The sequence below is a fragment of the Phyllobates terribilis genome, unplaced genomic scaffold, assembly GCF_046119375.1.
Source record: "Phyllobates terribilis strain yellow unplaced genomic scaffold, ASM4611937v1 Scaffold_1__5_contigs__length_1240528914, whole genome shotgun sequence".
Classification (NCBI taxonomy): domain Eukaryota; kingdom Metazoa; phylum Chordata; class Amphibia; order Anura; family Dendrobatidae; genus Phyllobates; species Phyllobates terribilis.
The window spans coordinates 180,212,617-180,225,964 of record NW_027362761.1 but is presented as its reverse complement, the minus strand read 5'-3'; the positions used below and the strand labels follow the sequence as shown (position 1 = coordinate 180,225,964).

General features: G+C 48.0%; 1 protein-coding gene across 3 annotated transcripts in view; it reads right to left on the bottom strand.

The window, feature by feature from the left end:
* The window catches only part of LOC141252544 (cytochrome P450 1A1-like), a 79,813-nt gene extending 67,837 nt beyond the window's left edge, over positions 1-11,976 (bottom strand). For 2 of the 3 annotated variants that reach the window (XM_073670541.1, XM_073670554.1), the window contains exon 1: positions 11,876-11,974. The gene's annotated coding sequence lies outside the window, so the exon portion shown is untranslated. Of the gene's footprint in view, positions 1-11,875 lie in introns of all 3 variants that reach the window. The other variant, XM_073670534.1, reaches the window with a different exon arrangement.
* Positions 11,977-13,348: the final 1,372 nt, after the last annotated feature.

Below are 13,348 nucleotides of genomic sequence, written 5' to 3'. Positions count from 1 at the left end.
CACGTCTGTCACATGTGCTCAGTGTGAACCTGCTTTCATCTGTGAAGAGCACAGGGCGCCAGTGGCGACTTTGCCAATCCTGGTGTTCTGTGGCAAATGCCAAGCATCCTGCACGGTGTTGGGCTGTGAGCACAACCCCCATCTGTGGACGTCAGGCCCTCATATCATGGAGTCAACTTCAGACCAAAATCCAGCGAGTGAGGAGACTCCAGCGGTGTGGTGTAATTAAAATTTCCATTTATTTGAAGAATGATAGTTCCATAAAAAAATGCACTTACAAAAAGAGCCAATTCACACTATATGGGCAAACAGAGTAAAAAACCGCATGGAGTCGGTTTCTAACCATTTGTTCATACACATGCACATTTGTGGCCTGCTGGAGGTCATTTTGCACGGCTCTGGCAGTGCTCCTCCTGTTCCTCCTTTCACAAAGGCGGAGGTAGCGGTCCTGCTGCTGGGTTGTTGCCCTCCTACGGCCCCCTCCACATCTCCTGGTGTACTGGCCTGTCTCCTGGTAGCGCCTCCAGCCGCTGGACACTGTGTTGACAGACACAGCAAACCTTCTTGCCACAGCTCGCATTGATGTGCCATCCTGGATGAGCTGCACTACTTGAGCAACTTCTGTGGGTTGTAGAGTCCGTCTCATACTACCACGACTGTGAAAGCACAACCAACATTCAAAAGTGACCAAAACATCAGCCAGAAAGCATTGGTACTGAGATGTGGTCTGTAGTCCCCACCTGCAGAACCACTCCTTTATTGAGTGTGTCTTGATAATTGCCAATAATTTCCATCTATTGTCTATTCCATTTGCACAACAGCATGTGAAATTGATTGTCAATCAGTGCTGCTGCCTAAGTGGACAGTTTGATTTCACAGAAGTTTGATTCACTTGGAGTTATATTCTGTTGTTTAAGTGTTCCCTTTATTTTTTGGAGCAGTGTACTTCAACTCAGTCCAAAATCCGGGGAGAGGTGTCCATTTACCCATATTCTAGCCATCAGCCTACCATACAGCAATTTAACCCATGAAATAAAACTAGGTTCTATACCAAACTTTTCCAACCCCGCCCATAAATATTCCCACTCAATAGAATCGAACGCCTTAGCGGCGTCCAGAGAACATACAGCTTTATCCCCATCACCATCCACCGGCAATTGAAGATTAAGAAACAATCTCCGGATATTAACAGCTGTGGATCTAGCAGGCATGAAGCCTGACTGGTCAATATGGATAACTGTAGAAATTACTGTATTCAATCTAGACGCCAGAACCTTTGCAATAATTTTAACATCAGTTGACAATAAAGATATGGGCCTGTATGAGTCAGGGATTAAAGGGTCTTTACCTGGCTACCGTGACTACTATCACTGCCTCTTGCATTGAATGGGGTAGGGTTCCCCCCCCCCTCACTACCTTCTTGAAGGTAGCCAGTAAGTGGGGAAGTAGAATATTTCCAAATTTCTTATATATTTCTGTGGGAAGCCTGTGTAGTCCTGGCGATTTGTTATTAGCCATAGAGGCTACTGCCATTTGTAACTCCTCCAGCCGTAGTGGTCTATTTAAAAATTCTTGATATTTACTGCTGAATGTCGGTAGTTTGATTTCCCTCAAGTAGGATAAGATTTATATCTATTAGTGATGAACGAGCACTAAAATGCTCGGGTGCTCGAAGCTTGGGCCGAGCACATCGTGATACTCGGGTGCTCGACCCGAGCAACGAGCCCAATGTAAGTCTATGGGAAACTCGAGCATTTTTCTGGCGGCTCCCCCGGCGGTCTGCAGAAGGTCAAAAATTGCCCAAATCGATGCGAACAGTGCTCAATGAAGCATGGAAGGCAGAATATATAGGCAGACAGGCAGGCAGGGTATATAGGAGGGTGCATGAAAGGCATAACAGGGCACTGGGAACACACTAGTGCCCTCCGATTTTCATGCACCCGTCTCGTTAAAAAAGCCGGCAATTCAGCAGCTGCATACAGTTATAACACCGGTACCCGACATGTCCCCCTATTTTAATAGCTAGCAAAGGCTAGGCAGACAGCTGGGGGCTGATATTAATAGCCCAGGAAGGGTGCCATGAATATTGGCCAGCAAATGACGTCACCGCTTGAGCAGGAGAATTCTCCCACGCTGTCAGTGACGTGCATGAGGTGAGCCGAGTTCATGCTTGCGCTTCTCAGTATCTCTGCTGCATGGCAAGCTGGATGGCAGCGTTCTGCTGCAATCCAGCCTGCCATCTCAATGTAGCAGAGCTGGAGCCATCGTGGGAACCATGGAAAGGTAAGGATGAGGTTGGTTCATTATTTTACTTTTATTGCAGGAGATCATTGGCTTCAGCTGCAATGGGCGTAATGGTAAGTAGAGTTTAATTTTGAATTTTAAAGTATTGTCTGTCTATTTCAATTAAAAGATTTTATTCTGGGTGTTGTTGTTTTTTCTCACTATCACTATGGGGATAGTAATGGGGGTGTCTTATAGACGCCTCCACATTACTAACCTGGGCTTGATGTCAACTGGCATCATAAGATGGCATCAACCCCAGCCCTATTACCCCACTGTCACCACTACAGGGAATTGGGAAGAGCGAGGCTAAGTGCCAGAATTGGCACATCCTATGAATGCGCCATTTCTTGGGCGGCTGAGGGCTGGTGTTTCTAGCCTGGGAGGGGGCCAATATTCATGGCACCCTTCCTGGGCTATTAATATCAGCCCCCAGCTGTCTGCCTAGCCTTTTCTAGCTATTAAAATAGGGGGACCCCACGTAATTTATTTTTGGGTCCCCCATTTTAATAGCTAGTAAAGGCTAGGTATTCAGCTAGGGGTTGATATTAGTAGCCCTGGGAAGCTCCGTGGGTATTACCCCCTTCCCAGGCTTCAAACATCTGCCCCAGCCGTCTGCTTAACCTCCGCTAGAGACTAAAATTACGGGGAACCCCACGCCAATTTTTTTTAAAATAAATCCTTTATTTTAACACTAAATGACAAATACAGTAACCAACACTGTCACTGTACTTATTATATATGTGACTGACATGTTTCTATCTATCTAATCTATGTGTGATGATCTATTCTTTCTGTTCTAAATTGTCGGGTACTGGTGTTATAACTGTGTGCGGCTGCTGAATTGCCGGCTTTTCATGTTTCACTGACACTGTTTCCATCGATTTGGGCAATCACTGTAATGCCACAACCACCATGGCTGCGGCATTACAGTCAGTGGCAGGCAATCCCTGCATGTTCATTGGCGCTCTAAATAGCACCAAACATTCAAGGAGGAGACCCGAGCTCCCGCCTGAGCATCGCGCAAATACTCGGCAAGCTGCGAGTACCGAGCAGTGGCGAGCATGCTTGCTCATCACTAATATCTATCGCAATATGGATGAACAACATTATTAAAATCTCCCACGCAAAGGACTAGAACTCCTGGTATCTTATTCATTAGTGAAGCAATATTTTTCAAAGTAATGTTGTTATATGGAGGAGGAACATAGACTGTCACAAGTAGAATTTCTTTTGTAAATATTTTACAGTGGATGCCCACAAATCTGCCTTCTCCATCAATCTTGAAATCAATTAATTCAAAAGGGATAGTCCTGTGTACTAGGATGCTAACCCCCCTAGAATATGTGAAGATGGTAGAGTGGAAACTCTGGCCTATCCATGAATATTTCATGCCCACAACACTGTTTTTCCCAAAGTGTGTTTCCTGCAGACACCCCACTGCAGGCAGGTTATCCCGGATTTGCTCCATGACCACCGCTCTCTTTAAGGAGTCCCCCAGACCTTTGACATTTCATGAGAGGAATTTTACTTTATCAGTCATTATATCTAGTTATATAGGGATTGAAAAATACAAATGACTTGTAAGGTATCCCACCTTTCTTTTCCCTTTTATAATCCTTTTTACAGTACTTCCGCTTAGTCGGCTTGACCGCTAGTATTTGCAGAACCAGACAACAAGTTATAGAAACAATAACCCCACAAACACATTTAAACAAGTAAACATTAATCCATCCATTCAATCTGGATGAAGAAAGGCCCCAGTCCATCCTGTAGCCGTATACAAGGCAAGCGAACAATCAACCTAAAACGAAAAAGGTTAAACACTTCCTGGGGGCCTGCAATATTTGGATATAGCTCAGGATAGTTGTGTCCACTGGGCCGTGGGCTAGGCAGTAAAGGATATGACCCCAACAGTCAATCGGGAAACTCCGATGGTATATATCCAGGTTCAAAGTTACTAATTTTAACGGATCCTCTGCTCATTCAGATCAATCCAACGGAGTGCGTCTTTCGGATGCTCAAAAAAGAAAGTCTCTCCCGCCACTCTAAGTAAATCATGGAGTATGAGGTTTGCAGACTATGCAGCCTTCGTTTTACATCAAGAAACTGCGCCCTATGTTTTGAAACTTCAAATAATATTATATGGCACTGTGTACTTACAGTTGCTCGTTTTACCTTTCTACCCAGCTAATTCTTATATTTTCCATTAGGTCTATGACAACACATGATTAAAAACTGACTAGCTATGTAGAAACAGGAAGTCTATTTTCCCTGTATGAGTCATGAGTCTCTACAAAGTTCGTGGCAGGTGTGAGGAGGGAGCTGCTGGGTAAGGAGTTGAAGAGGGAAATGGTAAATGCAGGGACAAGAAACTTCCTGTTTTTGCATAGAGCAGAGAAAAGAGAAGAAATAGCTGGTTAGAAAGGCAAAATGAGCAATTGTAATTACACAGTGCTATATAATATGATGACTGCATCATATTACGAGGATAAAAGCTTTGTTAGGAGTGCTTCTTTAACATTGCAAAGTATAGGAGAAGCTTTGTAATTTATTTATCCATCCATGAAAAACACTGATGGTAAAAACTGACACAACAGTACCACAGTACCGCACCACAATACCACACCAGTGTGTACACAGATGAAACACTGATCCAAAACACTGATGACACTAGTACCATTCTTTTTTTGCATATGTGAAAAATAATAATGCCTGAATGGGGTCTGAGGCAGCTACTGGAAGTGAACTGTGGCCAAAGAAGAATTATAGTGACCCTAATTGTACCCTTAAACACATAGACTCTTCTGGACATTTAATGCTTCATGTTATAAAATCTAATTCAGCTGTTTTAATAAGTCTGCATCTGGGAAAGCAGGGTGACAACAACCAATATGGCTGCCACTGCAGCTACCACCAGGACGTTCTAGTGGAGTAGAGCTTAACAAGGCTGATTTGCCATACGAACTTGTAGAAAAGCTGGGTGCTGCAACCATAGTAATTGTCACACAGCATTCCCAGAAACAGATCTAAGAAATGGTGGTATTTGGAATAAAGTGACAGGAGAGGATGAATTATAGGATTTATCGTTTGTGAGTAACATGTTGCAACATTTTTTTAATTCATGCCAGTTAGTGACCGTAGAGGGCAAGTTGGCATCTCTCAGCTTTCCAGATACACTGAATAGTGAATACATTTGAACTATTATATAGATTTATCCCCTATCCTCCCATCTCCCTCTTCTGCTTGGATGTCAGTGAAATCCACTATAAAAATTCATAGCTTAAATTGATATTGATGCAGGTTTGTTCTCGCTGAATTTTTATGCGGATTTTGATGTCTGATCAAAATGATTGGTATGTGTTTCTCATATGAAGAAAAATTCACGTCTGAATGAAGCCGTACACTTTAATTTATACTTCTGATTTTTATTACATGTGGGGATGAGATTTGGTAAAATATTTTTGGTTTCTTTTTACGCTGCATAAACGGACCTGCAGTGCGTGTTTCAAATCCGCAACATGTCAATTTCACTTGGGGATTCGCTGAATTTTATATGCTGATTTTCCCTATAGAATTACATTAGATGCAGGTGTAGCACCCTGAGGACTCGGCTGCTACAGGGGTATTGCACCTCGACCCAGAGGTGTGGTATTCCACTCCCGGGTAAGGATGGAGTGTGGGACTGAGCTCAGTAGGCTGCATGCACTACATACATCCCATTTCCGGGGGACAGAACTACGGTACTCCCACCAAGTAAATGTGCAGGTACGACAGCGTCTGTCCCTGGCTGGAGTGGGAGGGGGGTGGAACATCCCAGTAGTGTAGGGGCAGATAGGGGGAGTACTCTGGGTAAAGCTAGGAGCTCATTGGGTGCTGGTCACCTGGGCTCACACATAGAGGGAGTATATATGGTGGGCACCATCTTAGGACAGGGAGAGCTGAGGGAGTCTTTAGGAAGAGTTCAGCCAGGAGGGCTGACAGGGAGCTGTGGCTCCGGCTGGGCCCAGCTCCAGAGCCAAGCCTGCAGAGGAGAGAGGAGAAAGAAAGGCCCAGAGTGGAAGACCAGAGGGAACCCTAAGAACCCAGAATCAGACCAAAAAGGGGTGAAGGGTTGGCGGACACGGGTACCGGAACCCGAACTGGTGGAGGCCACTTATCCTCAGCCAGGAACCGGAGGTCGTGGTCAAGATTTGCCACGACCCTCACCAAATCCACCAGAAAGGCACACCAAGTATAGGGTCAGGGAACCCAGAGGAGGTTTGACCACCAAGAGACCCGAGGGAGCCGGCCAAAGGTGGATCCCTGGTGGGAACGGCCAGAGACAGAGAGAGAGAAGGGAGCTCAGGACCACGCTCCGGAACTGCCTGGGGGTTAGCCGAGTCCAGGACCTGGTGGACGCAGCACGGCTCAGGTGGTCACTCAAGGCCAGAGTGACTGAGAGAACACCCGTGAGTAAAAACCCTGAAACTGCATCTCCTGACTCTGACTCTTCTTACTGCACTGTCACAACCCCCATCATCTTCACCTGCTGCCCTGAGGCCATACCCCTCCCGTTGGGGGTTATAACATCATCGCTGCACCCATACCACCGGCCTCAGCGGACTGTTCTGCAGCGGCGGCTGCAAAGCCGCACTCAACGGGTGGCGTAGTCGACATCCAAGTTAACATCTACTGCCATAGACTGCCACTTAGTTTGACACCCTGGGCACGGACCGGGTCACCGCCACGAGACTACAACCCTCAACAGATACGGCTCCGGGTAAGCTCCCGCGTGCGCAACGCAGCGCAACACAGGCCCAGGGGCGCGTCAACTTTTGGCGTAGTCGGCAGGATCACGTGCCCGCAACCACCGGGTACTGCGTGCCTGAAGAAAAGTTTATCTGTACCGTAAGAAGAAGTCTCCCGCCGGTTCCGGAGGGTCCCCGCCATCGGACGCCATCTCGGATCGTTTCCCGCCGGTTGCCCGCCATCTGCAGTCTTTTCCCACCATTTGGGAAGATTTCCCGCCCTGGCAGAGCGGACGCCATTATGGGCGTGCCAGAGGGTGGCAAGAGGCCACCTCCCATCGTGGGCCAGGACCAAGAATGGCGCCAAAAACGAAGACCGCCCCCACCAGCAGAGACTGCAATGATTGAGATGTCCATCAGCGTGGGGGGTCTGCCCCTGGAACTGACAATCACCAAGTTGCCCCAGGACCGCCCTCAATGGGGGCGGATACAGAACAAAACAGAGAAGATGGGTGCAGCCTGGAGGAGTCTGGAGAAGCCGTACCCGGAGATGGAGGGAGAGTCAGGCAGCACCGACCCTGTGGTCAGGAGCCTGTTGCAAGCTACCACCCCACTAGACCTGGTGGAGATCCTGGCACAGCTCCCCCGAGACCGGGAGCGTGCACAGACCGCGCTGGAGGGCCTCGCACGGAGGATGGCCCAGGTGCAGCGAGAAACGCTGACGGAGTGGAGCAGGGAGATGGCCCAGCAGGCTGGAACCCGCCAGCGAAGCACACCACCCGCAACGAGGAGCACGCCTGCCCCTGAAGAGGATGCAGAAGGGACGGAGGCCGGAGACGACGCCGCAGAGGGAGCTGAAGAGACGGAGGCAAGTAAAGGGGACGTCACTACCCCAAGCCCAGCCACCGTAAGCCTACCCCCGCTCCCCGTCGCAGAGCCTGAAATCCCACCGATCGTGCCCGTTGCCGCACCGCTACCGCTCCAGACTAGGCCTCAAGCAGGAGCCGCGGCCACGCCTCTTGTGACGTCACGCGCCTCAACCCTGAGCGCGGCCAAGCAGGAGACGCCACCGGCCTGGTCGAAGGGCCGAGTACCCCCGGGCGCCGCAGTACCAACAGCGCCCTCTACCGAGCCACCGGCCTGGTCGCAAAGTCAAGTACACCCGGGCGCCGCCGTCTTCACGGTGCCCTTCACCTTCAGGGTGCCCCAGGCCTGGTCGCAAGGCCTGGTGAACCCGGGCGCCGCTACCACCACCGCGCCCTCAACCTCCACAGTGCCGCACCTGGGTGAAGACTTGTTAACCCAGCATATTTGCCCGGATGGGCAGCCTTTTGAGTGGTCACCGGAGTACTACCATCCCCGACTCCGGAAAGAAAGACCCCTGGATGAGCCCCTGATCCCGGCTCCGGCGCCCGCCAAGATCACCCCACTCTCGCTGGAGGAAGCGCAGTTTGCGTGGGACCCCACTGGAGGAGACCTCATCGGGTTCACTCAAGAGACCCGGGCGGCCGCAGCCCAGCGAGCAGAGTGCTGCCGGCAGCAATTGGAGGTTTTCGACCGGGAACGACGAGAGAGGCGGGTCCGCGAGGAGCGGCTGCAAGTGAGGAGTGCAGAACAGAAGAGCCGGACCCGACGGAACCCCCGTGCAGCCCACGGTCCCCGTGCCACCGGGACTGTAATTAAATTCCAACTGCAGCACGGTTGGGGCTTCATCCGGGATCACTGCACCCCTGGCGACGTCTTCGTGACCCGCAGGGATGTCGAGTCCCACCTGCCGGAGGGACACAGAGGTCGTGACCTATACCTGGGTGATGAGGTCACCTTTACCCGGCACCAATGTGCCAAAGGACCCTATGCCCTTCATGTACACCGGTTGACGGAGGAAGAGCTGAGGTGTCAGGAGGAGCAAGAGGACCCGGACGGGTCTGAAGAATACAGGGAGGAAGCATCAGGAGGACGCCGTTATTAGAGTACGGTAAAAAAAAAAAAAAAAAAACTGTACATAGTTATCCGTAAGGGTATAAGAACTGCTGCTAATTTAAATATGTTCCCCGTTGGGACAAGTGTGAACTTAAACCCGTGTGTCCCCTATCCCTTAACAGGCTGAGGACTGTGAACAGCCATTCCTTTTCCCCACTGGCCGAGGACTGAGAGCGGCCACCTCCCCTTGTATATAGTTGCGCTTTCTAAGGCGCCCCCTACTGGTTTTATAGGAAACTGTTGTTCTTGAACTGACTGTTGCACTTCTACCTGGTCACAAGCGCACAGTGGCCAGTAACTCAAAGAACATTATTATGAAAGAGTTTTATATGAAAGAAAAAGTTTATCTTGTTTAAATCTGATAATGTTTAATGTTTGATATGTTCTTGTATGTTTTGAAAAAAAATTGTATGTTTTTGGATATTTTATTCTTTTACAGCCCGAGGACGTGCTGTGTTTTACCAGGGGGGAATGTAGCACCCTGAGGACTCGGCTGCTACAGGGGTATTGCACCTCGACCCAGAGGTGTGGTATTCCACTCCCGGGTAAGGATGGAGTGTGGGACTGAGCTCAGTAGGCTGCATGCACTACATACATCCCATTTCCGGGGGACAGAACTACGGTACTCCCACCAAGTAAATGTGCAGGTACGACAGCGTCTGTCCCTGGCTGGAGTGGGGGGGGGGGTGGAACATCCCAGTAGTGTAGGGGCAGATAGGGGGAGTACTCTGGGTAAAGCTAGGAGCTCATTGGGTGCTGGTCACCTGGGCTCACACATAGAGGGAGTATATATGGTGGGCACCATCTTAGGACAGGGAGAGCTGAGGGAGTCTTTAGGAAGAGTTCAGCCAGGAGGGCTGACAGGGAGCTGTGGCTCCGGCTGGGCCCAGCTCCAGAGCCAAGCCTGCAGAGGAGAGAGGAGAAAGAAAGGCCCAGAGTGGAAGACCAGAGGGAACCCTAAGAACCCAGAATCAGACCAAAAAGGGGTGAAGGGTTGGCGGGGACGGGTACCGGAACCCGAACTGGTGGAGGCCACTTATCCTCAGCCAGGAACCGGAGGTCGTGGTCAAGATTTGCCACGACCCTCACCAAATCCACCAGAAAGGCACACCAAGTATAGGGTCAGGGAACCCAGAGGAGGTTTGACCACCAAGAGACCCGAGGGAGCCGGCCAAAGGTGGATCCCTGGTGGGAACGGCCAGAGACAGAGAGAGAGAAGGGAGCTCAGGACCACGCTCCGGAACTGCCTGGGGGTTAGCCGAGTCCAGGACCTGGTGGACGCAGCACGGCTCGGGTGGTCACTCAAGGCCAGAGTGACTGAGAGAACACCCGTGAGTAAAATCCCTGAAACTGCATCTCCTGACTCTGACTCTTCTTACTGCACCGTCACAACCCCTATCATCTTCACCTGCTGCCCTGAGGCCATACCCCTCCCGTTGGGGGTTATAACATCATCGCTGCACCCATACCACCGGCCTCAGCGGACTGTTCTGCAGCGGCGGCTGCAAAGCCGCACTCAACGGGTGGCGTAGTCGACATCCAAGTTAACATCTACTGCCATAGACTGCCACTTAGTTTGACACCCTGGGCACGGACCGGGTCACCGCCACGAGACTACAACCCTCAACAGATCCGGCTCCGGGTAAGCTCCCGCGTGCGCAACGCAGCGCGACACAGGCCCAGGGGCGCGTCACAAGATATCCATATGGAAAAGCGCATATGTCTTTTTAGTGCGTTTCTGCTGTGGAAACGCACTAAATAAAAACGCAAATATCAGGAAGTCTAAAAACAAAGCAGCTTTTTTAAAACATGATATACTAAAGAGAGACAAAAACTGCAGTGTCACAAACACGATAACTACGCATCTAAAAAAAACAGGTTAAAAAATTCAAGGAAAAATACACAAGTAGCCTAATTTAGCTATGGTAAAAGGTGCCGAAATGCCGCAGAAGTTCTGGAACATCAAAAATGCACCAAAAGCTCACCATAGAGGTGCAGATTTTAAGGCTATGTTCCCACGATGAGCTTTTGGTGAGTTTTTGAATCTGTGTATTTTTGCTGAATCAATAACGCAGCTTCGTACAGTTCTTGCAAAGTGGATGGGATTTATAGAAATCTCCTGCCCTCTGTGCTTCTTTTTTACTCAGCCTCAACTGACCTGCGGTGCGGGTTTCAAATCCGCAATATGTCAATTTCTTTTGCTGGTACGCTTAGTTTTCTGTGTAGATTTTCCCCATAGACTTACATTAGATGCAGAAAATCCACAAGTAAAAAATGCACATGGGTTTTAAGTGCATTTCCGCTGCAGAAACACATCAAAACCCATGTAATCCGCAACTAAGTATATCAATAAAATTTTGTCAAAGCCAAATCCAAATGCCAGAAAGTATCAAAAATAAAGCAGCTTTATTTAAAGCATGACATATCAAAAAAGACAAAAATGCGCAATAGAAATGCATGTTAAAAAAACGCACACAAAAAACGCAAGTAACCTAATTTAAATAATAGGTGCAGAAATTCTGCAGCGTCAACTACTCACGAAAAACTCATTGTGGGAATGTAACCTAATGTAGTTTTTGAGTGCCAGAGAAACGTATATGTTGATCAAGTTTTACATCATCCCGAAATTGAACAAAATTCACTAATGTCATATCTGATTAAAAATTCATAACATTTGTATATCGGAGACTCTTGTAAAGCTTCCCACCTTCAAACTTGAAACAAACATTTATTTGTGAACACATATTGTAATTTGCATTGTTAATATAATATGTGTAAAAATGACACTGAAATACTTGATTTAAAATGCCTACTACCCGGTGTCTGTAACACAGCTTACCTTTTCTAATGTTAGCAGTGCCCTACAATTCGGTTTACATTACCTTAGTTGCTGCACAGGCTCTGGTAAATTCCAAAGTGCTTAGGTTTGCTGGTGAACACGCAATAAGAAGACTGATATTGGCAGCATTTCAGCGATGACTAAGTTAGAAACATGTGGGCAGAGTTGGCTTATCAGTTTTCGCTTACTCTTGTCCTCTGCCAATGAATACAGGTCTTTGTTGAAGCTAAGTTCCAAGTGTAGCAGAACGTTATCACTTAATTCATGTCTAGAATTGCTCAATTCACTGAAACAATGGATATTGAGGTTGTGTAAATAAAAACACAGATGAGTTTGGAGTAGTGATGAGCGACCATGCTCGCCACTGTTCGGTACTCGCCCGAGCATCACTGTGCTCGACAAGCTCAGCGCTCGGCGAGTATTTCCGGGTTGCTCGGGTGGGAAATCGGGTCTCCTCCCTGCCAGTTTGGCGCTCTTTAGAGAGCCAATGAACATGCAGTGATTGCCTGTCACGCACTGTAATGCCGTAGCTATGTTGGTTGTGGGCATTACAGTGATTGGCTGGCCGCACAGCATCATCAGGTGTATATAAGACCGGGTGCCACCATGCTCGTCACAGTCTACCCCGGAATCAGGCAGAGTAGGGAGAGCTGCTGCTGCGTCAGGGAGAGATTTGCTTGTTTATAGTTAGTATAGGTATTCCACAACATATATCTATATCTATCTGAACTAACAGTCCTTCTGAGGACTAATCCAGCTGCATATAATCCGTGCTAGGCAGGCAGGCAGTGTATGTGGCAGAATGCAGTGCATGATACAGCACAAGAGGGTCCATTGAACGTCCTGTTAGGATAGGTATTCCACAACATATATATATATATCCATCTGAACTAACAGTCCTTCTGAGGACTAATCCATCTGCATATAATCCATGCTAGGCAGGCAGGCAGTGTATGTGGCAGACTGCAGTGTATGATAAAGCACAAGAGGATCCATTGAACATCCTGTCTGCTGCTGTAATATTTACAGACATTTCTAGACATAGCCCCAGATATCAGGGGCCAGGAATTTTTTTTTATCTTAATCCTGGTTATTTGCTTAAAACGCAATCCAGAGTACACCATTTTTATGCTCCATTTACTTGTTCTCACTGTAGAATAAAGACATATCTGCTCCATGTTTCAGTGATAAAAATCCAGAAATTTAAACTGAACGTGGAAAATATTGGCCTCCTATTCCATTCTGTTGCAGTGTGTCGGTGAAGTTATTCACACTAGGTCTCCGTATAGAATAATAATAGTAAATTACAGGCCTACAATTTAAAGCATTGGTTCTCTGCCAGACATATCACTTTAAAGAGTGTCCAAAAATCATAAATTTCTTCCATTTTCATTCCGTTGCAGTGTGTCAGTGAAGCTATTCACACTAGGTCTCCGTGAAGAATAATATTAGTAAATTACAGGCCTGCTATTTAAAATCGTAGTTCTCTGTCAGACGTATCACATATAACTGCGTT